Below are 23,452 nucleotides of genomic sequence, written 5' to 3'. Positions count from 1 at the left end.
CTTCACAGATTACAGGAGACTTTCATATGTATTACCTCATTTGTATTTCTCCCCACATTTCCGTGAGCCAAGAAAGACAGTTATTAGTTCCTCTTCTCAGGTGGAGAAACCAAGGCTTAAAGAGGCTTACCTCATCCCTGAGGTGCCTCAGAAGGACCTGTAGCCAGGCTGGCCAAGCCCATTGTCTTTCTTCATGCCAGTCTGTCAATCCAAGGGCCTTCTTCAGAAATTTGACAGCTCAGCGTAGACACACGCATTTTTCTTTTTTTCAGACGCCTGCATTTTATAACACAGTAATGTGACAATATTTCTAGTTATGATGTTTACTTTGACCTGTACGTGATCTAATCTACTTAATTTTTAGGCCAAGGGAGGTAAGTGACTTTTCCATGGCCCCTTGGCTAGCTGACAGTGTGTAAGCGACTAGAATCTACAAACTGCTCACATACATGCACACACACGTGACTCATGTTCTTTCCGAGTCACGTGTGTGTGCATATATTATGCTTCTTCCCTTGAGACTGTAAATATTTTACATTAAAAAAAAAAACTTTAACCGCTTTTTAAATTGAAGTATAGTTGATTTACAATGTTGTGTTGGTGCCCAACAGTGATTCGGTTACTTTGAATAATCTTTTCCAGATTCTTTTCCATTGTAGGTTACTATAAGATATTGAATATTGTTCTCTGTGCTATACAGTAGGTCCTTTTTTCCTATTTTATATACAGATTCTTTACCATCTGAGCCACCAGGGGAGCCTATTTTATATACAGTACTGTGTATATTTTAATCCCAAACTCGTAATTTATCCCTCTCCCCGATGCCTCTGGTTACCATAAGTTTATTTCCTACATCTGTGACTCTATTTCTGTTTGTAAATAAGTTCATTTGTATCATTTTTTAAGATTCTGCATGTAAGTGATATCATATGATATTTGTCTTTCTCTGTCTGACTTAATATATTTTTATAAACATTAATATATACTTAGGTATTTAGATATTCCAATCAGTTTTTCATTTCTTTTGGCCCCAAATGCAGAAACTATTTGCAAATGTAATTGCAGATATAAGATTTCATCAAAGACAAAACTTTAAATCCGAACTTGAAAACAAAACTTTTTTTTTTGGCCTTGCTGAGCGGTATGTGGGATCTTAGTTCTGCAACCAGGGATCCAGCCCACACCCGCTGCAGTGGACACGTGGAGTCTCAACCACTGGATCACCAGGGAAATTCCAATAAAACTAATTTAAAAAAAAAAGAAAATCCCCAATAAAAAAAGGAATACATGCTGATGAACCCTCAACCAGGCTTCCATGCTGAACACAGAGGCACACAGAGAAATCACAGCTCTGCTGAACTCTTTAATCCTTCTCCCAGCCCCAGAAATAACCATTGTTAAGATTTTGATGTGATTCTTTCCAAAACCATCTCTTTATCTCTTTTTTTGGTTATGCCACGAAGCATCTGGGATCTTAATTTCCAAACCAGGGATCGAACCCTCAGCCCCTGCATTGGAAGTGAGGAATCTTAACCACTGGACTGCCAGGGAAGTCCCTCCAGAACCATTGCTATGATGATAAGAACATGTAATTAACTTTAGTTTAAAACACAGTCTTAGTAATGCTTATCTAAACAGCCTCAGATGCTATGTAGACTCTGTGCCTTATGTTTTTTGCTTTAAAAATATATCAGAAATCTTACTGAACAGGACATGTAGCTCTGACTCCTTCATTTAATAGGTGACTAGGCTCTCATACTTTAGATGCTTTGACATAGCATGACACAATTACTCTTTCCCCTAGAGACCGTAAAAGATTGGCAGATTTGACTATATAAAAATTCTAAACTTGGGAGCCATGAGCTAATATAAACAAGGCTGCCCCTGCCAAGTGTGGGAAAGTTTAAGTATCAGAAAGAAAATACTAACTGCAATGAAAAATAATCAGATGTGTGTGAATCTGTGATTTCACAGTGATGCAAAAACACTCACTGTTACTTTTAGAAAATGTTAGGAAACCAACTGATTTTGAAAACTGGTAAATACTGACAGAGAATCAAGGTTTTATCCTGTCTTTTCCAACACAAACGTGACTCCAGGGTAACCTAAGTGTTGATAAGGAGAAATTTCTCTTTACACAAGTTTGCTTGTTGTTTAGTTGCTCAGTCGTGTCCAAATCTTTGTGACCCCGTAGACTGTGGCCTGCCAGGTTCCTCTGTCCATGAGATTTCCCAGGCAAGAATACTGGAGTGAGCTGCCATTTCCTTCTCCAGGAGATCTTCCCGACCCAGGAATAGAACCCAAGTCTCCTGCATTAGCAGGCAGAGTCTTTACCATTGAGCCACCAAAGCAGTCCCTTACAAAAGTTTACTAGCTAATAAATGGAGATGCTCCCGCCTAGACCATAGTATCTGACCACCTCTCACACACATTATGGGGCTTTGCTGGTAGCTAAGTGGTAAAATTTGAGAAATTTGTATGCAGGTCAGGAAGCAACAGTTAGAACTGGACATGGAACAACAGACTGGTTCCAAATAGGAAAAGGAGTTCGTCAAGGCTGTGTATTGTCACCCTGTTTATTTAACTTATATGCAGAGTACATCATGAGAAACGCTGGACTGGAAGAAACACAAGCTGGAATCAAGATTTCTAGGAGAAATATCAATAATCTCAGATATGCAGATGACACCACCCTTATGGCAGAAAGTGAAGAGGAACTCAAAAGCCTCTTAATGAAAGTGAAAGTGGAGAGTGAAAAAGTTGGCTTAAAGCTCAACATTCAGAAAACGAAGATCATGGCATCCGGTCCCACCACTTCATGGGAAATAGATGGGGAAACAGTGGAAACAGTGTCAGACTTTATTTTTCTGGGCTCCGAAATCACTACAGATGGTGACTGCAGCCATGAAATTAAAAGACGCTTACTCCTTGGAAGGAAAGTTATGAGCAACCTAGATAGCATATTCAAAAGCAGAGACATTACTTTGCCAACAAAGGTTCGTCTAGTCAAGGCTATGGTTTTTCCTGTGGTCATGTATGGATGTGAGAGTTGGACTGTGAAGAAGGCTGAGTGCCGAAGAACTGATGCTTTTGAACTGTGGTGTTGGAGAAGACTCTTGAGAGTCCCTTGGACTGCAAGGAGATCCAACCAGTCCATTCTGAAGGAGATCAGCCCTGGGATTTCTTTGGAAGGAATGATGCTAAAGCTGAAACTCCAGTACTTTGGCCACCTCATGCGAAGAGTTGACTCATTGGAAAAGACTCTGATGCTGGGAGGGATTGGGGTCAGGAGGAGAAGGGGACAATAGAGGATGAGATGGCTGGATGGCATCACTGACTCGATGGACATGAGTCTGAGTGAACTCCAGGAGTTGGTGATGGACAGGGAGGCCTGGCGTGCTGCGATTCATGGGGTCGCAAAGAGTCGGACATGACTGAGCGACTGATCTGATCTGATCTAAAGTGGTAAAGAATCTGCCTCCCAATGTAGGAGACATAAGAGACATGGGTTCAATACCTGGGTAGGGAAGATCTCTTTGACGAGGGCATGGCAACCCACTCCAGTATTCTTGCCTGGGAAATCCCATGGACAGAGGAGCCTGATGGGCTACAGTCCATGCATGAGTTGAAAAAGAGGCGGACACGACTGAGTGACTGAGCAGCGGCAGCACACACTTTATGCTAGGACATTAATTTGACTGGATTTCCTGTCTCACCCTCAAAGAGCTCTCCTAGTATTTTATGTGATGCTGGGAAAGATTGAAGGCAGGAGAAGGGGGTGACAGAGGATGAGATGGTTGGATGGCATCATCGATTCAATGGACATGAGTTTGATCAAACTCTGGGAGATTGTTAAGGACAAGGAAGCCTGGTATGCTGGAATCTATGGGATCTCAAAGAATCAGACATGACTGAGCGACTGAACAACAAATACTTTTTTAAAGATTTTTAAGTGGATAATTTTTGTAAGTCTTTATTGAATTTGTTACAGCACTGCTTCTGTTTTATGTTTTGGGTTTTTTGGCCCCGAGGTAGGGTGTGAGATCTTAGCTCCCCGACCACACTCCCTGCACTGCAAGAGGAGGTCTTAAGCACTGGACCACCAGGAAAGTCTCTCCCAGTATTTCTTGGAGCCTGTTCAAAGGATCAGGTTTTTGTTGCTTCTCTGAATTCAGAACAGAGCTCCTCTCCTCCATGGCCACACCTGTTCATTTCCCTTTGGCTGTTTCCTGAGCTCCCCTCAACGGGTACCAGCATCATCAAGAGAACAGTCTTCCAGGAACATTCTCTGCATCCTCCCGAGACACTCCTTCCCTTGTTCTCTGCAATAACATTTCTGAGGACTTAGCCCCATTTGCTCCTAATTTTAGCCTCCTTTCGGTCTTTCTGCCTTCTAAGTCTTCCCAGCCTGGGAAAACTCTTTCTATTAATAACATCCTTCCCCCAGATGTAGGATGATTTTTCGCAGATGTGTGTCAGTTCTAGGTTCTGCTCTGACCCCGCCTGCAGGGCGAGTGCATCCAGGGAGTGCTCAGTGGTGGTACCTGGTGGAGGGCGGGGTAGAGCTGCCACAGGTTCTCCTTGGGGTCTGGCACTCACCCCAGGGTGGGGTGGAAGAAGCTGTGATCCAGGACCCTCTCAGCCCGAGCCCCTCACTCCTGGTAGAACTGGAAGAAATCCATGGCACAGGCTGGGGAAAGGAACTGTTAGACATCCTTACTCGTGAGGGAGGAGAGAGTAGTCTGGTATGCCAGGCACGAAGGCTTCCAGAACCCAGAGGAGCTGTTTCTAAGGATGAGTGACTCTGAGGCTGATGAATCCGACAAGAAGTCTTTTCTGGCTTCTTGTTGTCTTTCACTGAAGAATCTACACAATGGGACCTTCCTCGTAGCTCAGAGGTTAAGAATCCGCCTACCAGTGCCGGGGACACGGGTTTGATCCCTGGGGCAGGAAGATTCCACGTGCCCTGGAGTAACGAAGCCGTGTGCCCCAACTGCTGAGCCTATACATCCTAGAGCTCCACAGCAAGAGAAGCCCCTGCAAAGAGCAGTCTGTGCACCACGAGTAGAGGGTAGCCCCTGCTCGCTGTAACTAGAGAAAACCCTCAAATAGCAATGAAGACTCAGGGAAGGAAGGAAGGAAGGAAGAAAGGAGAGAGGAGGGAAGGAGGAAGAAAGAATATACACAATGGATAACCAAGGTCCTACTGTGGAGCACAGGGAACTATCTTCAATATGCTGGGATAAACCATAATGGAAAAGAAATGCAAAAGAGTCACTTTGCTGTACAGTGTGAATTAACACAACATAGTAAATCAACTGAAAAAGAGAATTTACACAGTGGGGTTTGAAAAACAGACCAGCTGAAAGTAGAGGGTGGATGGATCATGCAGTGCAGAACTCTCCCTGGAGTTAGCTACCTCCTCTGAAAATAGCAGCAGGTGAACCTGGCTTTCTCTGAATCACAGACTCCAGGCATAAACACCAATCAGCTGGTGCCAATTAAGTCACAAACAGGCCCTCTGCCTGCCCAGGGCTCCCACCTGTTGTTATTATTAGCAGCTGAGAAATAAGATGAATCCTGTCAACAACGATGTTTCTACTGTTTTGTGGGATCTTGAAGTCAGCTGATTTTAAGTGTGAGAACCTTGTGGTCTAGTCATCACCAGAAAAAAGTCCAACTCACTCTAGCTCATGAAATATTAATGAAGAGCTAGAATTACTTGCATTGACTTCAGCACAGTTAATAGACCAAAAGGCAAATCCAATCTGGGTCTTCCACTTCACAGGACACAGAAAGCTATCAATGTTTAGTAACCTACCAGTTTTAGCCAGAGATCTTAATGTGTCCTCTAGTTTTCAAATTTTTCTCCCTTTTGGTTTTATTGCCTGAATAATTTCGGGTCTATTTTAAGGAAAAGCTGGTTCATTATTTTAGTAGGGGAAATCAACTGAGAGTTTAATAATAATAGACTTTTTTAGAATTATAATTACTTCCAGATGGATGATCACATCTGTCCTTACCTTCTAAAAGAACTACTTAAGTGACCATCTGTTTTTCAGTAACTTTGAATGGAAATCTTTACTATTTTGTTTATCTGGTTGTCACCAAGTTTGTAACTCGAACCACACTGAGGGTTTTTATGATAGTGATGTGCTTTTCTCCTGTCATTATTAAATGAACATATTGTATAACTCAACTTTTGCAACTGCCTTTGGGAAATTAAAGTAGATCAGAAGGAAATAAATGAATTATACATGCTTTTACTTGGTCTTTCTTAATACCAATCAACAGTTACAGTGTATTTTGCAAGTACTGATTGAAATGTTGACTGTGGGCATTCCTTACCCCATGAGGCCATGGGACTTTCTCAAGGAGACTGTAGATGACTGCTTAGCCCAGGGCACCTCTGAAAGAATTCAGCATTTACTAAATCTCTGTCTCTAGGGCTGTTTCAGGCAATCTTGAAACTGGTAAAGAATGTGCCAGGTTTGGATAAGAATCCCTACCAACTTTTACTGCTTCCTTTCAAAGCAAGGAACACATGCTGGGTTGCATCCCACTCTTTGCGGCCCTGTGGACTGTAGCCCGGCAGGCTCCTCTGTCCATGGGAGTTCCCAGGCAAGAATACTGGAGTGGGTTGCCAATTCATCCTCCAGGGGATCTTCCTGACCCAGGGATCAAACCCGAATCTCATGCATCTCCTACATTTACAGGTGGATTCTTTACCACTGAGCCACCTGACTCTCTAAGAATTTCTGAGCAATCATTGCAAATTACAGAACAAACAGGAAGAAATATTTTCAACACAGACAAATGAATGTTTAAAATCGAACGGGGTTGCCAAAGAAAGGGACTTGGTGGGTGGACAGCTGACAGAGGTGGCTTTCTTCTTGAAATGATGCAAATGTGAAAATGTTCTCAAGTGGATAACAGCGATAGTTACCCACTCTGAATCTACTAACAGTCCTTAAACTGCGCATGTCTAATGGGTGTCATCTGACATAAGTCACTTGCCTGCATTGTGCTTCTGGTGGCTGTCATTCCTGCTTCCTGTTTCATCAAGTTCACTTGACTCAGGTATAGTAACCAACTGGGCTTCCCTGGTGCCTCAGTGGTGAAGAATCTACCTGCCAATGCAGGAGATGCGGGTTCGATCCCTAGTCTGGGAAGATCCCCTGGAGGAGGAAGTGGCAACCTACTCCAGTATTCTTGCCTGGGAAATGCCATGGACAAAGGAGCCTGGAGGGCTATAAACCATGGGGTCGCAAAGAGTCAGACACGACTTAGTGATTGAACAACAGCAACAACAACAATAGCTAAGTGGACAGTGTTCATTTGGTTGGAAATGATAAAGCCATCCCATGACTGAAAGTTGAGACACATCAGAAAAGGAAAGAAAAATATCCAAGGGGGGACTTCTCTGATGGTCTAATGGCTAAGACTATCTGCCCAATGCAGGGGGCCCAGGTTCGTTCCCTGGTCAGAGAACTAGATCCCACACGCCACAACTAAGACCTGGCACAATCAAACAAATAAATAAATATTAAAAAAAAAAAAGAAAAATATCCAAGGACGGAGGGAGAGAGAAGATGGTCGGACTAGTGCCTGTGCTGTGCTGCTGCGGTGGGGGGTAGTGGTGATGCCAAGAACAAAGGTGATGCTGGGGAGACAGGAATGGGGCATCCCACGGCACTGGAGCATGGTCCCTGTGGGGACCAGAGCCTGGCTCCAGAGGGAAATGCTACATGACAGTCCAGAACCATGGTATTTATCACGAATCTTTAAGTGTGTATTTGGGGGGAAAGTGCCATGGAAATCCTTTCCCTGCATGCCATGTTACAGTAGGGCATCCAGATGAACATGCTGGGCCAGGGAGATAGCATCCCTATGCTCTCCTTTATCCACACAGCTTAGCACCAAGGTCAGGAATGCAAGCTCTTTCTCGGTTAAAAGCACTCGAGTGCTCTTTGGCCCAGAGAATTTCGATATTTATAGCCTTTCCTACAATCAACAGGGAAGAAGTGGGTTCCCAAAGTGCACCCTGAGAAACAGAAATGAACAGAATGTAACTAATTACAATTCAGATTTTACTTAATAGGGAAGACAATGGGTAAGTGCAATGAATGCCATATAAGTCCCGATTCTGTTCAGTCTCATACATATTTCATCTCTACCTTTGGCTTTAAAATCTAAATAAAACTAGAGCCTGGAGGGTATCATGGATTACATGGGCTTCAGTGAAACCCTGAGAATGTGAATATAAATTTAACGTGAATGTAAAGCCTCTACAAGTCCACACTTCTATGAAAGTGCCTGAAATGCTGATGAAAGCAGAAGAGCATTAAGAGAGAAACCAGTTTCATCAAGAAGACAAGAGACAATAGACGTTGCCAAGGTGGTGAAAAAGGAAACGTGAGGCATCGTTAGTGGGAATGCAAATGGTGTGGCCACTATGGAGAACCATATGTAAGTTCCTCAAAAAACTAAAAATAGAACTACCAGATGATCCAGCAATTCGACTCCGGTAGATACCCAAAGGACATGAAGACAAGATTTAGATATCTTATCTGCACACCCATGTTTACTGCAGCATTATTCACAGTAGCCAAGATGTTGAAACGACCCAAGTGCCCGTTGAGGATGAGTGGATAAAAAAGAGGAGGTGGTATATATACAGGACTGAATATTATTCAGCCACAAGAAAGATATTCTCCCATTTGGGAAAACATGGATGGACCTTGAGAATACAGTGTTAAGTGAGGTAAGTCAGACAGAAAGAAAAGTACTAGATTGTATCGCTTACATGTGGAATCTAAAACAAGCTCAATCTGTACAAACAGAGACAAATGGTGGTTACCAGGGTAACCCAGAGGGTCCTCCCGAAGCTCCCTTGCAGTCTTGTAGTCTGGTCCAGTCTGCGGGCTCTGTGTTCACAAACCTCATACACATCAGGCCTGGAGGAATATTTACTGGTCGAAGAACTTCTTTTCCACCAGTTACAGCAGATGGGTTATGAAATGTATTAATGTACATGCAAACCAAGGATAATCAAAAGTTACAAAAAGGTGTGTTCGTAAGTCACTAAACCAGGCTTTTCTATTTTCAGGTCTGTCTGGGCAAATTTTTTATCTCTTTTTTTCCCCCCACAAATTCTACTTGTTGCCACAGGAAATTCTCCATGATCTGTGACTGGATGGTAGGATTGGCTAGTCAGACTTGGCCTCTTGTACATTATCAGTTAGAATTTTCATCTGTGATGATAATCCTATTATAAATGATATGAAATATTCAGCTCCCGTCCTGTTAAAGCTTTTAGGCTGTAATCTGAATCCCTAAGAGCCTTCACAGTCTAAGCGCCCATCCACAAAATCTTTGTGTGGATCATTTCCCTCTCCTTTCTTCATTACAACTTTTAAAAAATATTTTATATCAAATTTAATAAAATATTTGTACTTAATTATTTCCTGCCTCCAGTGTCATTTTTTTCTGCATCAATTTTAAAAATTATTTATTTATTTAGGGCGAATAGTTTACAATGTGGTGTCAGTTTCTGCTGTACAACAAAGTGACTCAGCTGTACGTATTCATAAGTCCACACTCCTTTTTTGGATTTCCTTCCCATTTAGGTCACTGCGTTAGTACTTTTGGGACTTGCTAACTGTCATTAAGTTTTTCCATTCGTATGAAAATGCTGAATGTTGAAATGGTGGATATCACAAGGAAACTTAAATTAGATCCTTTGATTTTATCTTCTATAGGAGATTGTCTTTCACTGGATTCGTGATCTGTCCTTCTGATTTTTTTTTTTTTTCCTTGAGAGTGCCTTAAAACTCTAAGAAATGTCATTGTTATTGGTTGAACTTACTTTTTTAGAGGCCGTTTCCTACAAGATCCTGGTAGTGGTACTCCACACTGACATTTAGATTATGGATCAGAAGTAACACTTTGTCTGTAAAGGACTAGAGAGTAAGTCTGGTGGCCGGTGGGCAGTCCATCTCCAGTTCTCTCCCCCACAGATTTTAGGGGCAGTGACAGAGTTGAGTAGTTGCAATGGAGACCACATGGCCCTCAAAGCCCAAAATATTTACTCTTTTTATCTAGAATCCAGTCTTGGTTAGTCCCCCTCCTGTGGCCATTGATGGTAATCCTTGACACCAGAATAAAATCTTAACTATTTATCAGGGCCTGCTTTCTCTCCATAATTTCCAACCTATGTGCAGTTTCCCCTTTGAATGAGCAGATGGAGTAGTAAGCACACCTTACTTCTGTTTACTCCGTGGGGCAGTCTCCACACTGACTCAGATCTACACCATCTACCCACAGAGCCTGGCTCTTCACCCCACAGCTGTACACGGGCCACCTTTAGACAGACTGGGATTGCTTTTTGATGCCCATCCGTGGATGACTCCGGAGTCCTTTTCCAGCAAGTGTGCTGCTGATGAGAATGGGCTAACAGGCATACCAGCGCACCTTCACCTGGGTTTCACACTGCCTTCCTGCTCCCAAGACAGTTCTCCAGGGGCTGAGCTGTTGGGATGTTTTTGTCTGCTGTTCCTAGGACGTGTGTGACAGAATCTCTGTTTTGGTTTTCTACAATTTGCACCAAAATATGTCCCGAATTTTAGGTTCCCCACCACCTCATGCCCTGCTGGCATTAAGTATTAGATGGCTAGATAGAGAAGGCAATGGCACCCCACTCCAGTACTCTTGCCTGGAAAATCCCATGAACGGAGGAGCCTGGTGGGCTGCAGTCCATGGGGTCTCGAGGAGTCGGACACAACTGAGCGACTTCACTTTCACTTTTCACTTTCATGCACTGGAGAAGGAAATGGCAACCCACTCCAGTGTTCTTGCCTGGAGAATCCCAGGGACGGTGGAGCCTGGTGGGCTGCTGTCTATGGGGTCGCACAGAGTCAGACACGACTGAAGCGACTTAGCAGCAGCAGCAGCAGCAGATATGCTGAACAAGCAGATCCAAAACTGAAAAAATTCTCAGTGAATTGGAATGCTTAATGCTTATGCGTTTTAGACTGTTTGTAGGGAACCATAGCCATTCATCTCTTTTTGTGTGACCACATAAAGCAGTCAGACATAGGGAACTAGGAATAAAACCCCATCCTAAAGGATGCATAAAAGGCTCATAAAGGAACAATTTCCATGAAAAAATATTCTCTGTGCAGTCTCCTCATTCTCAGGCTACATTTGATATATTTTAACAGATAAGTGCTCTATCACAATTAGAACTTATAGCTTAATACCCTCAGGATTTTGAATACATCATTAGAAGATAACAGAAGAGATATCTTTTGGAGGTTAGTTTATGATGTGTTTAACCTGAACAGGCAAGTTGTTCATGTTATTAGATTTTGCGAATGTTTTTCATAACTCTTGTACCATTTTCTTCACCCTTGTTTAACCCATATTTATTCCACCTGGTCTGGTATGCTGTTCAGATATTTTTGTTCATAACCAAGTACTTCATTTTATCACAAATACAGTACAGAACTTCCAGGTCATTTAAAGGTCTAGAAATGCCTTATTTGCTGCAGCAGAGACTTAGCTCTAATGAGAATTTGATAAATTCTAGGTTGTGCAGATGACACCACCCTTATGGCAGAAAGTGAAGAGGAACTCAAAAGCCTCTTGATGAAAGTGAAAGAGGAGAGTGAAAAAGTTGGCTTAAAGCTCAACATTCAGAAAACAAAGATCATGGCATCTGGTCCCATCACTTCATGGGAAACTGATAAGGGAAACAGTGGAAACAGTGTCAGACTTTATTTTTGGGGGCTCCAAAATCACTGCAGATGGTGACTGCAGCCATGAAATTAAAAGACGCTTACTCCTTGGAAGGAAAGTTATGACCAACCTAGATAGCATGCTGAAAAGCAGAGATATTACTTTGCCAACAAAGGTCCGTTTAGTCAAGGCTATGGTTTTTCCAGTGGTCATGTATGGATGTGAGAGTTGGACTGTGAAGGAAGCTGAGTGCTGAAGAATTGATGCTTTTGAACTACGGTGTTGGAGAAGACTCTTGAGAGTCCCTTGGACTGCAAGGAGATCCAACCAGTCCATTCTGAAGGAGATCAGCCCTGGGATTTCTTTGGAAGGAATGATGCTAAAGCTGAAACTCCAGTACTTTGGCCACCTCATGCGAAGAGTTGACTCATTGGAAAAGACTCTGATGCTGGGAGGGATTGGGGGCAGGAGGAGAAGGGGACGACAGAGGATGAGACGGCTGGATGGCATCACTGACTTGATGGACGTGAGTTTGAATGAACTCCGGGAGTTGGTGATGGACAGGGAGGCCTGGCATGCTGTGATTCATGGGGTTGCAAAGAGTCAGATACGACTGAGTGACTGAACTGAACTGAACTGAGGTTGTTGTAAAACTAGATCCTGTAATTCTTTTTTTTTTTTGGCCGCACTGCACAGCATGTGGATCTTGGTTTTCCGACCAATGATCAAAACTGTGCCCTCTGCAGTGGAAGGCCAAGGCTTGACCCTGGACCACCAAGGAAGTCCTGAGACCCCACAGTTCTCATGCATTTACTGCTGTAAGAAGGGCAGACCTCTCGGAGTCTGGAGGCTAGACCAGCAAAACTGGCTCCAATGGCCCCCACCATGCTGAGCAACCGAACTCTGAGCAGGGTCTTTGGCCTCAGGAATGTAGGCCCACAGCGCTGTCCCCCTGGCCAGGGGCTGAAGAGGCCAGCAACTCTGGAACTGCCCAACCACCCCCCAGGACTACTTTTCCATCTTAAGCTCAGTCACTCAGTCATGCCTGACTCTTTTCAACCCCATGAACTGTAGCCCACCAGGCTCCTCTGTTCATGGGATTCTCCAGGAAAGAATACTGGAGTGGGTTGCCATTTCCTCCTCCAGGGGATCTTTCTGACCCAGGGATTGAACCGGTATCTCCTGTGTCTCATGCATCAGCAAGCAGATTCTTTACCACTGAGTCAACTGGGAAGCCCTAACAGGAAACTTAATGTAAAAATTATTTGTATTTTGGGACTTCCTGGTGGTCGTGGTTAAGAATCTGCCTTGCCCTGCAGGGGATATGGGTTTGATCCCTGGTCAGGGAACTAAGATCCCACGTGCTGCAGAGCAACTAAGCCCAAGGGCTGCAACTACTGAGGCTAGGTGCCACAACTAAAGAATCTGTAGGTGGGAAGGAAGGTTCCCTCATGATGCAATGAATATTCCATGTGCCACAACTAAGATGGGACACAGCCAAATAAATACAAAACCTTAAATCTCATTATCAACCTCCTCCCCCCAGACATGAAAGTCATCTACAAGGGCTGGGTAGGGTGGGGGTTGAACAATTCTTTCCACCAGTTTGCATCAGAACAGCTATACAGGCTTGCATGGATCTAGTCAAACAGCCCCAGAAGGCTTGGGAGCGCTGCATGTATTGCTGCCTTAGAAGGATGGATGGGTACCGCAAACTTGTGTCCTGGCTCTGGAGCAAACAGCATCTAGTTAGCATCAGATGTGACAGGCGCACAAACAGAGAAAAACCAAGAAAACAAGGTGTTTTCCTCCACTTCACTGTGGGACTGAGGTGCACACAGTCAACCCAAGACATTAGGAAGTCCAATTGCAAGGTGACTTTGCATGAGATGCCATTGTCTAAAATCCAAACACTGATACATACTTGAGAAGGATTTTATAGGGTAAAGTTGATTAATAACTGGAAATTGAGCATTCCCAAAACAGCAAGATCAATCAGCTGTAATAATCATTGAAATAACTCCAGTGAAATATCACTGCCGGGTAATGGAGCATATTGCTCGCTTTTCACAAATGACTCCCCACACAAATAGCTAGAATGAAATCAGCTGGGTTCTATGAATTTGTAACTTCGGAACACTACCTTGAGCACTCAGTCACATCAGACTTGGCTGTGAACAGCTGCTGCAGAAGCCCATTCAGTCGTACTGTGAACTCACTCACGCCGTGCAGTGCTGTCTCTTAAAGTGGCTGCTCAAGTTAACATTCAGGGACCATCTCAGCAGTGCTGGGGAGTCAGTGACTCACATGTAATGTACTGAATGCTAGGCTCTGACTCGACTGACCCCTATTAGCTGCTGCTGACACTATACGAATCTGAATAGAAGCTCATCCTGTGAGTCACCTGGTGCTGTAGGAAACCAATCTGCTGTATTCCCAGTTGGACCATGATTCACATGATAATCATAAGGGGATCTGACTTGATACATGTGATTTCAAAACTCAGTTCTGCTGAACTGACTTAGGAGCCTGCTAGAAAGTCACTCCTTGCTTAATGCCCTGGATTTCCATCTATGAACAAGTGTACAGAAATGCAAAACTGAGCGTAAGATATCCAGTTCACAACTGGAGAGAACCATGGTCTCCTTCTTCAAGGACGCAGATGCAATTCCTAGAAGGACTTTCCGTGGTAGATACATCATTCCTGTGAATCACTTTGCAAGACCACTCACTTGAAAGGCTGTGCCACGTCATTTTAAACCACTTATGTGAAGTCTGGGGGCTTCTCAGGTGGCACTAGTGGTAAAGAAGCCACCTGCCAATGCAGGTAGACTTAAGAGACAAGGGTTCGATCCCTGGGTTGAGAAGATTCCCCAGAGGAGAGCACAGCAACCCACTCTAGTATTCTTGTCTAGAGAATCCCATGGACAGAGGAGCCTGGCAGGCTACAGTTCATGAAGTCACAAAGAGTCAGACATGACTGAAGTGACTTAGCATGTATACACATCATGTCATTTCTAAACCACTTATGTGAAGTCTGGACCTTTAAGCTGCATCTGTTAGTGAAAGGTGAATGTCATGAGCCGGCTCCATGCAGAAATGAAAGAACACCAGGACTTTTGGAACTGATGTTCAAGTGTCTGAAATGAAACCAGCCACCTGGGCCACTGCATTAAAATAAGAAAACTTCTTTACTTCTCTCACTCTTGCTTGTCTACATAATCTAGAATAAGAAAATCTCCTTGTATGTAATCTAAGTTGTGTATGACTCTTTTGCAACCCCATGGACTATAGCCAGCCAAACTCCTCTGGATCCATGAGATTGCCCAGGCAAGAATACTAGAGTGGGTTGCCACTTCCTTCTCCAGAGGATCTTCCCAATCCAGGGATCGAACCCATGTCTCCTGCATTGGCAGGTGGGTTCTTTACCACTGAGCCACCTGGGCAGCCCAATCTTGGAAGACTTTCCAAAAAGCTCTCTTACAAGCTAAAGACCTTCAAAGCCAGAAGAAAGAGGATTAAAAATCTAAGAAAAGGTCAAAAATGTTTTCTAATGTAAAACTGCTACAAGGGATTAATCAATCAAATGTGTTGAGTCCTGCCCGGAAGGCCACAGGGGCAAGGCTTCGCACCAAGGCCACAGAAGCGAAGCCCAGAATCAAGGTCACCTCTTAAGCTGACCGAGCCACTCTGTAACCTTGCCAAAAGCCCCCTGATCATCACTGACAAGCTTTCTGACTCCCAATTAGGCAAAGATGTCCACTCCAGTAGACACCCTATAGCACCCCAACCAATCACCTAATGCCAACCTTCCAGCAGGAATTTTGTCTGAGGCTGTAAAAATTTACTATTAACCCACAAACACTGCTGGCTTTCCCTGGTCTATTAGGTGGTCAGACTGCTGTGCTCACAGTGCCCACTTTATCTCTGCCCTTTGTCCTTAATAAACTTCTCCCTTCTGAAATGCTGTGTCTGGAAATTCTTTTTCAACCCATGCTCGGACTGCCTCAGCAAAATGTGGGATATGAAATTCTAATGCTGTCTCTGCTTTAATCTGACACCTTTCCATACCTCGAACAAGTCATGTGGTCATATCTCCTGGTGTGAAGGGACCACGATTAAGGGGTCTGACAGTAGTAACAACATTACTGCCTGGCCTTTCTTATGTTGAAGATAACGCATGCTTGTATATTTCTTCCTTCTGGTTTCCTATTTGTTAGAGGTTCATCAATCTGCAAGGGTTTCCCAGGTGGCTCAGTGGTAAAGAATCCGCCTGCCAATACAGAAGACTCAGATTTGAACCCTGAGTTGGGAAGATCCCTTGGAGAAGGGAATGGCAACCCAGTCCAGTACTTTCCTGGGGAATCCCATGAACAGAGGAGCCTGGCAGTCCTGGGGTCTGTGTGCAAGAGGGACTGAACACATGCATACATTAATCTGCAGTCAACAGAAAATCACCTGTATGGTGTGTAAGAGCCCTGGACATTGAGTCAGATCTAATTCTAATCCCATTTTGGCCTCTGTTTAGCTGGAGATGTCTGACAAGGCCCTTAACCTCTCTGAATGTTTCCACACCTGTAAAGTGAAGGAGGTAAGTGAGTAATCTGACTTTTATCATTCTGTACTTTTGATATCGGGCTTCCCTGGTAGCTCAGCTAGTAAAGCATCCACCTGCAATGCAGGAGACCTGAGTTCAGTCCCTGGGTTGGGAAGATTCCCTGGAGAAGGGAAAGGCTACTCTCTCCAGTATTCTGGCCTGGAGAATTCCATGGACTGTATAGTTCATAGGGTCGAAAACAGTCAGACATGACTGAGCGACTGTGATTGGATTTTAGGAAAGTTAGCATTTCTAGCTCCCAAGTTTCCACATTCTCTTAATTAAAATGGACTCAGTGTAGTATTTTAATGCACACATTGGATTTTCCAAATATAGCATGACCTAAAACATAGTTTTAATGCATATTTGTTTTACAAAGTGAAATACTTTGAAGTTTAGAGATAATCTTTTCTTCTTTTTAAAAATAATTTTATTTATTTGGCTGCACTGGATCTTAGTTGAGCCATTGGAACTCTTGGCTGTGGTATGTGGGATCTAGTTCCCTAACTAGGAATTGAACCAAGGCACCCTGCATTGGGAGCACAGAGTCTTAGACACTGGACCACCAGGGAGGTCCTGAGACAATATTCTTAAAATGCTATTTGAAGTTTATAAATAAATATAATAATTATTTGAAATAAAAGGGTCCATATAATGTAGAAATGTATTGTTTTTACATTTAGATACTGACAGAAAACTTTTTCCATTTTCCTAATTTTGATGGACATCTTCTATTTCATTGGAAGGACTGATCCTGAGGCTGAAACTCCAATACTTTGGCCACCTCATGCGAAGAGTTGACTCATTGGAAAAGACCCTGATGCTGGGAGGGGTTGGGGGCAAGAGGAGAAGGGGACGACAGAGGATGAGATGGCTGGATGGCATCACTGACTCGATGGACGTGAGTCTGAGTGAACTCCGGGAGTTGGTGATGGACAGGGAGGCCTGGCGGCAAGAGGAGAAGGGGACGACAGAGGATGAGATGGCTGGATGGCATCACTGACTCGATGGACGTGAGTCTGAGTGAACTCCGGGAGTTGGTGATGGACAGGGAGGCCTGGCGGGCTGTGATTCATGGGGTCGCAAAGAGTCGGACACGACTGAACTGAACTGAACTGAATTGAACAGGGTTCTACTGCATTAATTTACTGGATGTGTGCTAAGTCGCTTCAGTTGTGTGGGACTCTTTGCGACCCCAGGGACTGTGGCCTGCCAGGCTCTTCTGTCCATGGCATTTTCCAGGCAAGAATACTGGAGTGGGTTGCCATTTGCTTTTCCAGGGAATTTACTGAATGTTGGCAGTCAACCCATGGCATACCTACTTTTCTTATCTCTATTTTACAGACGATAAAAACTATGGCACAGGGAGGTTGAGTAACTTGCCTGAGGTCACACAGCTAAACGGAGATCTGAATCTAGACAGTTCCTGAGTTCAAGACTTCTAGCTATTACGAAATATTGTGCCTCCTACGCAATACTGATACGTGATACAAAAGATGCCACTAAACGTACAGGACGAGGCCCAGTAGAAAATCAGGTCGTGAGCAAAAGAGAGAAAAAAAAAAAAAAAAAGCTAATACTTTACAGACAGACCCTTTTCATTACAAATTTCCTTTGCCAAGTCTGGGGAATAAGTCACACCCATTTCGTCAACTCGCACCTTTGTTTGGTCAACTTCGCGATCTGGAACCACCAGAAGGGAACTGAAGCCCAGCCACGCAGGGGCCCTGCGCTCCAGAAGAGGGGAGCTGACGCCGGAGGGTGACGAGAAGGTGCCCCCGCCTCCGGGGACAGCGCGAGCCCCACGGGCGAATGACTGCTTCGGCTCGCTGGTGGCCGAGGGGCGTTCCGCCGGCGCCGCAGGCATCCGCTGCGGTCGGGACACAAGGCGCCCTCTGGCCAATCGGCTCGGCGGGGGCAGACAAAGAGCGCTCGGCCTCGGCCGGATTCTCGTGAAGAAGGGAAGTCGGGGTGAGTTCCCCCTGGAGCGCCCTCCTCCTCATGGACTGAAGCTGGGCCTCGGCGCCCACTCCTGCAGCCGGTCAACCGCGGGGGGCGCAGGGACAGAGCTACACTCCCGGCCTCGCCCCCTGCCCGCCGCCCAGGCTTTTCCCGATCGCTGGCCAATCCCGGGGGCTCGCAAGCCACTCGGGTCCCCAGGCCCTACCCCAGTCGGCTCCCGCAGCACCGAGACCACCCCCCACACCCGCTGCCCACTCCTTCCAGCCCGCTGCCCCCACCGCTGTAGGGCCCTGGGCGCACAATCAGTCCCGCCGGCGCCCCGCCTCCTCCGCGACCCCTCCCTTGCCCACTCCCCCACAATCCGAGGAGGGGAGTCGCGGCGCCCACCGACCCCCGAAAGCCCACTCCCTGTCTCGCGCCGCCGCCCCAGAGGTCCACTCCAGCCCCGGGCCCGCTCAGATCTCCGCAACCGGGGCGCCAGACTCGTTCCAACTTCCGAGCGCAGCCCGAAGAGCGCGGGCTACTAACCGCGCGGTTCCTGCAAGTAAAACACCCTCCGCGCCGCCTCCACCTCCTCCGCGCGGGCGAAGGGTGCCGACAGTTCTGTCCATTAGGTTTCAAGAGCTTCAGGGCCAACACAGCGTTAGACCCCCGGGGCTCCGTGGCGGGCGCCCGCCGGAGTGGAAGTCTCCACTTCCTCTCCCCTTGGGCGCACTGCCCGCCTCCGGCGCCCGAAGTTTCCCAAATCCGCTTCGGGTGTCAGTAGCCTACCCACTCACTGACGCCGGGCCACCGGGGTCGAATCCTGCGGACTCCCCGGCGGAGACCCTGGAAACGCGGTCACAGTCCACGCCCGGCACCCGCTGCGCACTGACTCAGGCCTGCTCCCGCCACCGCCGTCCTGGCCCCGGTGCGCTCCCCGCCCGGCCCCCACCGCCCCGGGATCCGAGGTCTGAGCGCGAGTCCGGAAGGGAGAAGGAGCCGCTAAGCTAGCGGGTACTCACGGTTCCTCCGTCCACCGGGAGAGCCGGAGGGGTGGCTGGGGCCAGCTAGCCTCCGTCCTCTGTGCGCATGCGTCCCGCGAGTGCCTTATTTTTATTATAATTCCAAGTGCAGCCCTAGTTAAGCCCGCGATCGCCCTCCCTGGCTTTCCTCTGCCTTTGGCTCTCGGCCTTTCCAGTCGCCCTCTTCTCTCGCTCTTTCCCTCCCTCGGCTCTGCCTCTCCCCGCCCCTCTCTCCCCCTCCCTGGCTCCACGATCCCAGGGCTCGCCTCCGGCGGCGCGCTCCTCTGCGGCGACAGCTGGGGGTTCCCATCCACGCCCGGACCGTGGTCCCTTTCTCCAGCCCCTGATTAGGAAGTACGGAGAGTGGGAGCCGAAGAACCCCCTCGGCTATTCCTTACGCTGGGGTTCGCGGGGACTGGGTGGGACTCCGGCGTGCGGGAGGAGCGTGGGACCTTATGAATGGAGCTGTGGGAAGGAGGAGCCAGTGTGCGCGCAGGGGTGGGCCGCGCGCACAGGTGCTGCTACCCGGAGAGTCCGGCCGCGGACTGTCCGCCTCAGGAGGGCAGTCCCCACCGTCTCCTTTCCCCCGAGTGCTTCTCCCAGCTCGCCCCCCACCTCCTCAGGCTGCAGCCTCAGCCTCCAACGGCCCGATACTGAAAAGGAGTTCCTCACCCCCTCCCCACCCGCCCGAGTGAGTCGAAGGCCCCACCTGGCTGGATGGCGGGGGGGTGGGGGGCGGGCGGGGACGAGCGGGGGAAAACTAACTCATGACTAGAATCCGAGGAAGGAGGAGACCTGGAGGGTGGGGGGAATCCGCCGCCCAGCTCTGCGGGCGCGGAGGCCTTAAGACCCCCGCGCTCCCTCGGGATCGAGACGCAGTCTGACTGCTGGGGCCGTGCTAAACCCCGAAGCTGAAAGCAGACCTGACCCTAAAATAACATCACGTCATTTCCTCCCTGGCCACCCGAGCCCGCTGTAGCCGGGGGCTGGGGAGTGGGAGCGCGAGGAGGGGGCTGAAGCTTGTCCCGGGTAGGCTTGGAGTAGCCGGAGGAGAGGGACGCGTAAAGATGGAGAGTTTGAGAAGCCGCCTCGCGGAGGGCGAGGACCCCTCCCTCTTCCATAGACTCTGGAAGAAAGTGGTCCCGGAAAAGTAGCCTCGAGGGTCTCCTGGGGGGAGGGGTGTGAGGCGGGCAGCCGGCGTCTTTTCCTTGAACCTCCGCTGCCGGGTGTGACCTTCCCGCTTGCCCTCCCGCTCTCCCCTTGCTGGTCCCACATGGAGTGGGTCAGTCCGAGTTAGAGAGGAACCCGGGATGCGGGCGTCTCGGTGAGGTCACGGACTGTGAGACCACAGTACTCACGGGTATGGACGAGCTCTGCCCGGCGCTGGCGTCCACTTCCCGAGGCAGACGTCCCCCTGGGGGTCGGCCAGGCAGTGCCAGAGCTGCCCTGAGCAGGAGCGAGAGGCAGCCCGGCCGCTCCTCGTGCCCCGGCGAGAGCACGGCGGCTGGCAGGGCGGGGATCAGGGCGGAGAAGTCCCGGCGCCGCAGGGGAGCCTCGGGAGGGGGTCGCCGAAGGAGGAGAGCGAAGAAGCGCGCGAAGCCGGAGAGCGTGCCGGAGAGGAGGCTGAGCAGCGTCGGGGCAGCGGGCGAACCTAGGAGCTGTGCGGGGCCGGCGGGCAGGGCGAGGCGGGGGAGGAGAGAGACAAAAACCACACAAGGTCACTGTGGGGTCCGGCTGCAGACTGAAGAGGAAGTGCAGAGTGCCAGTCTGCGGCATTTTGAGGCGTTACTTTGGGGGTGCAAGAGAAGTCGGTGAGAGCAAGAGGAAAAGGACTCTGCTTAGTTTCTCCCACCTCTCATTCCTCCCCTCTCTTCCCTCTCCGCCCCACCGCCTTCTCCTCCCACCCCCTTCTAACTGAGGGCTACTTAAGGTGTGGTCCTTGGACCGGCAGCTTGGATAATACTTGGGAGCTTGTTGGAAAACCAGAATCTCAGACCCTATCCTGACCCACCGCATCAGAATGGGAATGTTAACATTCCCAGGGTCTCCCATGAGACCCGTTCCCTGTGAGGTGCAGTGCACAGCAGTGTCTGTGTTCACCTCTCTTGGTTCTTTCGAATTTGGTTGAAAATCTACTTCACTTTCGGAACTCTCACTCTGCCTCATCTTCTCATCCTGCCTCTTTCCCTCTGTCTTGGTCCACCTTCCAAAGTGCCCAGAGCTCTACTAGAGACAGATGAGGTCACCAGGGCCTGTGAGAAGTGTCCAGGGGAGGCCTGGTTACAGGCAGGAGATTGAAGGGCCTTCAGGCTGGAGGAAAATGCACTGGCGATTTGATTTCGGTTGTGCTGGGTACTGGGGTCAGGAGAGACCAGAACTTAGCACCATCTGCAGCCCCCTTTCCACACGCCCTGTGTCCATCTTATTCCTCCAGCACATCCTGGAGGCAGGCCTCCAGCTGAGAGGCAGGCCTCTCACCTTCCACTTGTTGCATGGGAGATCTAAGAAGCTAAGGTAAAGATAAACTATTATTTTCTTGGTATGTATAGGTAAACGTTAATTTAGAACTCAGGGGCTCAGGACTCTACCTTGCTACCAACGCGACGGCTAACCTTCGGAAATTCTTATTCTTTGAGTTCATCTAATTCATTTACGAAGTAAAGGGATTGAACTTTGGCGCTTTCAGGTCACCCACCTTGTTCAGGTTTTTGGAGCTCTCAGAGCTTCTTGGTCCACTAACATTTAGTGAAGTTACAAACCGGAACCTAACTCAGCCAATCCAAACAGCCCCCGCAAGCAAAGTGAAAAGACAATTTAATGTGTGTGAAAAGCAAGTGCTAGTGGTTGCCAAGAAAAATAAAGGTGAAGGCGAGAAGCAGCGAATACGGGCGACCCGGGGGCGTGGCGCGCGTCCTCGGGGCGCGGCGGCCGCTCTCCAGGGTCCTGAAGGAGGGAGCGGCCGCGTGGGCTTGGCGCGCGTCCCCGCTCGGCAGTGGCAGGGCCAGGCCTGCTTCCTTTCCTCTGGTGGAAAGCGGGTGTCAGGAGGGAGCGAGGAAACCTAGCAACCCATTCTCATTCATGAGGCCCTTTCTGGGACGCTGCCGGGCGCTCCGGCTGATTCGTCCTTCGGTCGTTGGTATGCTCCCGGCGAGAGAGGAGCTGGGTTTGCATTTCCGAGCAAGTTCACTGTTGAGCTTCCCTCATTACCTTTTCCTAGAGAACGGGGTCGTTCTCATAGTGTTTTCATTCTCCGCGTGCGGACGCTTCTCTCCCCTCCCCCACTTTCTGGACCTCCGCAGCGTTTATTTTAGGGGTTGGACCCGGAAATCCCCGAGCCTTCTGGATGCGCGCCAACGGCTCACTCGAGGAGGGAAGTGAAAGATGCGGAAAGAACCCAGAGCTGGCCTTGGCGCCCAGGGTCTGTCTCTCGGGGAGGGACGCAGGCGACCAGCCCCTGGGCGAAGGCTGGGAGGAGAGCTCGGCCGCGGCTGCGCCCCTGGATCCCGGCGGGATGCCGCTAGCACCGGACGCACCCGGAGACCGTGGGCCATCGGCCTTGGCAGCTCCAGAGCGGTGCCCGTGGCCGCAGGCCTATGCCACTATGCTAAGCAAGTCAAGAGAAAACAGGCCTGGTTCCCGGCGACCCGGAATTGGCAAGCCCACCCCGCGGCCTTCCCAACAGGCTTCGGGCAAGCGCTGAAACAGAGCGGAGAGCGTAGAACCAGAGCCGCAGGCGCACCTCTGCAGAGCGCGCCCGGCTGCCGGGGCCCCGAAGGTCGCTCCACAGGCGTTTCGTGGGTCCCGGATTTTGAGTCTCTAGATCAGGTTTTCGAGTGGTTTTTCGAGAACATGGAACCTGTAACCTGACTCTTCTCCCGCCCCAGCCCTTCTTCCGGAGTTGCTGGACGCCCCTTCCTCTGCACGCTTCATTAGGCATTGCGCTGCGGTCCTGTGAGCCCAGACAGAGACGCTTGTGAGGGAAACCGCAGACATGTGCAGGCAGAATATAAAAGCCCGGCTTCTTTGGGCCTCTGGAGAAGTTCACCTCTTCCTCTTCTCTAGAGTGGTGTTTTCCCTCGGGTCAGCAGTCCGCTCCCCCCAGTTCTGGCTCCTGTCTTGCGAAGGGCCGCCGGCTTCTCCAACTAGCGGG

At 48.4% G+C, this 23,452-nt stretch overlaps 1 protein-coding gene across 3 annotated transcripts in view; it reads right to left on the bottom strand.

Annotated features, from left to right (window-relative positions):
- Positions 1 to 20,759, bottom strand: part of RGS20 (regulator of G protein signaling 20) — a 30,392-nt gene extending 9,633 nt beyond the window's left edge. Inside the window, exon 1 of one of the 3 annotated variants that reach the window (XM_070802542.1) lies at positions 20,661 to 20,759. The gene's annotated coding sequence lies outside the window, so the exon portion shown is untranslated. Of the gene's footprint in view, positions 1 to 19,069; positions 19,179 to 19,302; positions 19,479 to 20,660 lie in introns of those variants that run through there. The other 2 variants (XM_019974133.2, XM_070802543.1) reach the window with 2 other exon arrangements.
- Between the last annotated feature and the right edge of the window lie 2,693 nt (positions 20,760 to 23,452).

The sequence above is a fragment of the Bos indicus genome, chromosome 14, assembly GCF_029378745.1.
Source record: "Bos indicus isolate NIAB-ARS_2022 breed Sahiwal x Tharparkar chromosome 14, NIAB-ARS_B.indTharparkar_mat_pri_1.0, whole genome shotgun sequence".
NCBI classification, from domain to species: Eukaryota; Metazoa; Chordata; class Mammalia; order Artiodactyla; family Bovidae; genus Bos; species Bos indicus.
Note: the sequence above shows the minus strand (reverse complement) of the source record. Positions and strands in the feature narration are given on the sequence as shown.